Genomic DNA, 5580 nt, shown 5'->3' on the forward strand with positions numbered 1-5580 from the left:
GCTGGTGAGCTGGTTGGCTGGAGGGGCATTGGAGAAGGGCTGCTGGTCCTGCCTAATTCACCAGAAATATCTCGCTTGGGGGTGTAGGTGACACCGTGTCTATTGGTGCCAGCTTGCGGAGTCCGATGCAAACAGGGCCAGCTTGCCCGAAGAACTGCAGGCTGGATTGCCGAGGGCTCAGACACGCCCCCCTCCCCGGCCCCAATCAGGGCAAGCGGCCAGTGTAGGCACCTGAATAAAATCCAGATTTCCCAAAGGCCCCTGGGCGGGTCCCGCTGGGACACAGATGGGCAGCAGCTTTTCAGAAGGGCCCGGCTTCTGGTGTGCACAGCTCTTTGGAAAAACCCGGCCACGTGTTCTGCCGGATTGATTCACGCTGCCTCCCACCTGGGCCCACGTTGGGAGGCAAAGGAGAGGCAAGAGGGGTGAAGCAGGGAACAGGGCGGGGAGGAGAGCATGGAAGAGTGCCGGAGAGGAAGAATGAGATAGATGGAAAGAATAAGTGGTGAGGGAAGGTAAAGAAAGGGGGAAGGAACAAAAAGGCCAGGAGGAGGTAAAGAGGGAAGGAGCGATGGAGGAAAGGCAGGGGAGGAAGAGAGAAAAAGGGGCCTGGAAGACGGAAGGTGAATAGAGGGGATGCAGAGGAGAGCCGATGAGCAAAATAGAAGAGAATAAAAGAGGTGGGGAAAGAGAAGAGGAAGACAAGGAAAGCTAATTAGCAGGGCTAACGAGCAAGCAGCATCCTACAAATCATCAGAGGCTGGCGCCATCCACTGACCCGGTGCCCCGGGGACCAGGACCTGATTGAATCACGGATGTTGAGCGCTGCGGATTAATGGCACCAAATGGGCCTGCTCAGAGCTCTTCCAGTAAGAGGCAGCAGGCTGCCTGTGGTTATAGCCCATGGCACTGGGTGGCAAGCTAAGCAGCGCTGGCTGGGGTTATGACTTAGATGAGAGACCCCTGCCCCCGGTGGTGTTGGTGACTCAATGGGGGGTGTCCTTCTCAGAAGGCCTCACCACATGTGGTCATTAGCAGGCCCCTTCTTGCTAAAGCTGGTGGCCTGATCGCAGCACGACCGGGGTAGTCACTGGCCACAATGATCTTTGCTTCCTATCCTAAAGCGCTCGGGAGTATTCTGTCCTGGAAGGAGTGTTGTCCAGTGGTTAGAGCAGGAGACTGCGAGCCAGGACTCCTGGGTTCTGTGCACAGCGCTGGGAGAGAGGGGTTAGAGTAGCTACACTGGGAGCTTGGAAATCTGATCCAATGAGACAGAGCTGGGCACTGAATCCCTGTCTCCTGGGGGGGTGGGAGGGGGTGAGAAGGCGCAGTGTGACCAAGCATAGGGCTGTGTGTAACAAATGAGCAAGGGAAAGAAGATGTGAATGTGTAACATGGTGAGCGTTTGTGAATGTGTGAGAGGTGGAAGACGTTTCTGTAGGTACAGAAGCAAAAGATTTACTCTCAATATTTGTCTCCTGAGCCCACTTTTGGGCCGGGTCAGATCCTGGGAAATGAACTGTCATTCTCATGTAGCCTTCTCAACCCCCACCAAAAAGCGCAGCCCCACCCTGAAATAGCTCACCTCTCTCTGCAAGGATTGGACGGGTCATTAATTCTGCCCAGGATAATTAGTTTGTGCGGCTGGCTGGACCGGGAGAGAAGTTGGAGGAGGCCAGTTCAGGCCGGCAGCCCCAGCTGATGGAGGGGAAAAGGGGGAAGATTGAAAATAGATGGACTGGCGTTTTCTGTGGGATTTAGATGGTCAATTCCCAGTGAAACTAATAGGAAGCGGGCATCCAAATACTCTCAGCAACTTGAAACATCTCAGCCTTCTTCTCTAATCTTCATATCTATCTATCTACCTAATCTTCATCTGCATCTCTCTCTCTCACTGCATCTCCAGATCTAGCTGTCGCATGAAACATTTCCTATAGTCTTTCAAATTAAGCATATTAGAAAGGCTTGCACGTCCCTCTGAGCCAGTGGAGCGTTCATTTTGAGAAAACACTGGATTAACTCGCAATGACTAGCTCTGTTAAAGTGTCATTTCAAAACCCATCCATGTGCTGCAATACAAAGCCGGGGGAGGGCCCTGGAATCATTTGTCATTTGTCAGACAACGAGTGAGCTGCCAGCTAACCCACACTGAGTGACCTGCTTTATCTGTTTTGTTATTAGCACCCACTAATTTCCTCATTACTTCTAGATTTAACTCAGCTTTAGTCCCCAGAGCTTTCACTGGTGTGGAGAGAGGGAGGAAGGAATCTAGGTTTGAGCATGGGCCCGGGCATCAGTGTTCCTGGGCTTTATTACCAGCTTTCACAGGCAGTGCACACTAGTGGTTAAAGCGGGCAGAGGCGGTCTGATGATCAGAACTCCCTGAGGGTTTTTTGTTGTTGTTGTTTTGTTTTTTTACTATCTGTAGCAGGGCATGTTGTATAGCAGTTGGGCTGGGAATCAGGACTCCTGGGTTCGATTGCCAGTTGTAGGCCAGAGTGCAGTCTAGTGGTTAAAGCAGGGGACTGGGAACTCCTGGGTTCTCTTCTTGGCTATACCAAATCATGTCCTTGCTCCGTGCCTCGGTTTCCCCAGCTATAGACTGGGGCTCACAGCTACTCACCCACCTTTTTCAAAACACTTTTGAGATCTCTAGCGGGAGGCGAGGGATTTTCAAAGAAATCTAAAGGAGTTAGGTGCCCATTGAAAAGCCCAACTGAAAAGTGCCAAATAAGGGCCCGATCCAAACTCCACTGAAGAAAGCAACAGCCTTTCTATTGATCCTAGCATGCTGCGGCTCAGAACTGAAGCGCGATGCACTATGATGAGGGTTTTATTTCTGACGGATTTTATCCTGAGCAGCCGCCAACATTTCAGTGACACCAAAAGGCACGCGGGAGAAAACGAGTCGATCGATAAGAGGCCGCAAGCACTGTAATTTCTGCACATCTTCCCTTACAGAGAAGCATCCGGCCCCCAAGATGTCAGAGGAGATATTGACCAGCAAGACGCTTCAAAAATGAGGCATCGTCCTCGTGCGTCAGTTTCTCTCCTCTGGACCTCACCGTCACAAGTCTGGAAGCAAGAGAACGCAGCAACTGTGGGATGCTTTTGCTCCTCTTTGGAACAACCCCCGCTCCCCCCACACCCGGTGTTGAGGCCTCCAGGAATAGACCCAGAGCTGTCAGTTTCACCATTTAAGGCTCAAATCTGCCCCTTTTTTCTCTTATTTTTTGTCTTATCGCTACTTTCTGGGGGCTTTTTCGAGGGGCTGGTGCTGGCAGGGCCTCTTGGGTGGTTGGTTGTTATTATTTAGAAATAAAAGGAAGTGATTGTGTCAGATCCCCAGCTGGTGTAAATCAACATAGCTCTGTTGGAGTCAGTGGGTCAGATTCCCAACTGGTGTCACTGGGCCAGAGCTCTGTGGAAATCAGTGGGCCGAAGGCTCAGCTGTTGTCAATTAGCATTGCTCAAGTGACTTTCCCAGAGCTGTGCTGATTTGCACCTGCTCAGGATCTGGCCCCTGGTGTCGCTAGCCTGGGATGTTCCCCCTGCCCCCCACCCTTTGCCAAAGGAAACCCAAACCGACCTTTGGGCCCAATCCTGCACAGCCTACCTGAGCCAACCCTGATGGGAGCTTGGCTCCAGCAAGGCAGGCAAAGTTGGGCTCTTACAGGCTGAACCTGCTACCCTTGATCCCACAAGTAATCCTTACTCACCTGAGTAGCCTCAGTCACTTCTATGGATTCACCCAGATCGCTCACCAGAGTGAGGGTTGTGGCAGTAGGAGCTTTGGGCCTTGATCCAAAGGCAGGGCCTTTCGACTGACTTCACTGGACTTGGGCCCACTTCAGTGTGAGTCTCCCCTTCTCCCCTGGGGTTAATGGAACTGTTCAGGGTTCATGGATTTTTAAGACCACAATGGGCCATTTACCACCACCATAGGATTGAACCCCTTCTGACTTAAACATCCTAAACAATGCCCCTCCCCTCTATCTATGTAGTTTGCCCTCGTCAGCATCCCAGCCGTGCTCTTCACAATCACAAATGGGTTTTAGCCTCTCCTAGGGATTATCGCCATTTTGTAGGTGGGGAACTAAAGGCCCAGGAGAGATGAAGCAACTTGACCAAGGTCACACAGAGAATCTGTAGCAGAGCCAGGAATTAAACCCAGATCGTCTGGGTCCTACTCGAGTGCCCTTCCTGTGAGACCATCACCTCTTCCACCCCATCTACTGTCTCAGTTTCAAGTCAGTGTTGATACATTGTCTTCCACACTGCTTGGGGAATGAATGAGAAATTACCTCTCTCATTCCTACGGATTCTTTCCTGAGCTCCACCATAGGAAATCTATGAGAGCCCTATATCATATCAGGAAAATCCATCTGTCATGCTGGGGTGTAATAAAGCAGGCAATTTCATCTCGGGAATCCTGTAAACCCTTCATCATTTATTGTCCAGGAATGCAGGCTAAATAAGCTATGGTCTGGTAAGATCTCACTCTGCTTGTCCCCATAGGACCTCTAAGTAGAAAAAGCCATTTTACCTTTGGAATCTTTCAAAGACAAGTCCTGTGCTTTTGGGTGAAAAAACCACAGCCTTTTCCAGATGAAGCAGCCCTTTTTTTCATTTAAAAAAACCCAACCCAAATCCCTGCAGAGCAATAAGGCTTTAGGAAACAAAGGTTTAAAGCTCTGACAGCGACGTTGAATATCAAGGCATGCAATGGATGAAAAACAGAGAAAACAAAGAGGGAAAAGCCAGATAGATTCTTTGCCTCATCTTTGCATTTGTGGGTTGCAACTGGAAAAGGAAGAGATTCGGTTTTCGGCAAATTGCTACCGAGGTGAACTGGGAATGCCTGGTGGATTTCAGTGTAGAAATGGTCTGATTTATTGGAATCAAATTTATTGGAATCAAAAGTCTTCCAGGGATCCTTTTTTCCATTTCAGAGGTAAAGGGATTTTCTTGGGGGTTATGAGAGGAACCTAAAGAAAATATTCTGGTCTAAATTAGCAAGAGCTTTCACCCACATTTGCTTACATAACCACATAAGAATGAAGGCAATCTACTGAATGGAGTGAGAGAAATTATCTCTCTCTCTCTATCTATCTATATCTGGAATTTAAAGGAACTTGTGATGCTGAATATTACAGTTCAGGGTGAGTACAGCCAGTGAAATACATTTAAATCAAAGGCTAATTCTATTACTGTTCTAATTCTATTAAACAGGTGGATTTAAAGCAATACACCAGCTAGTGGCAATAAAACGTGATTAGATTTTAATATAAACCAGATTTCTGGCTTGGTTTGGATCAGCAGAATAAAACACCAAAGGGACCAGATGGGTAAGAGCAGAAAGACACCTGCGTGGACATATAGCCACAGAGACATTCATGATTAGTCTGATGAAAAAGAAACACATTTAATAAGAATGACTAATTAATCATTCATTAAATAAGTGCAGCCAAAGAATCCCAGAGTTCCAATGCAAGCTGGGTTGTTCTGGAAACCAGTAGCCATTGAGGAATGGGATTTTAGGACAAACGGACAGTGCATGTGACAGACAAGATCTTCATA

The sequence above is a fragment of the Eretmochelys imbricata genome, chromosome 24 (genome assembly GCF_965152235.1).
Source record: "Eretmochelys imbricata isolate rEreImb1 chromosome 24, rEreImb1.hap1, whole genome shotgun sequence".
NCBI classification, from domain to species: domain Eukaryota; kingdom Metazoa; phylum Chordata; order Testudines; family Cheloniidae; genus Eretmochelys; species Eretmochelys imbricata.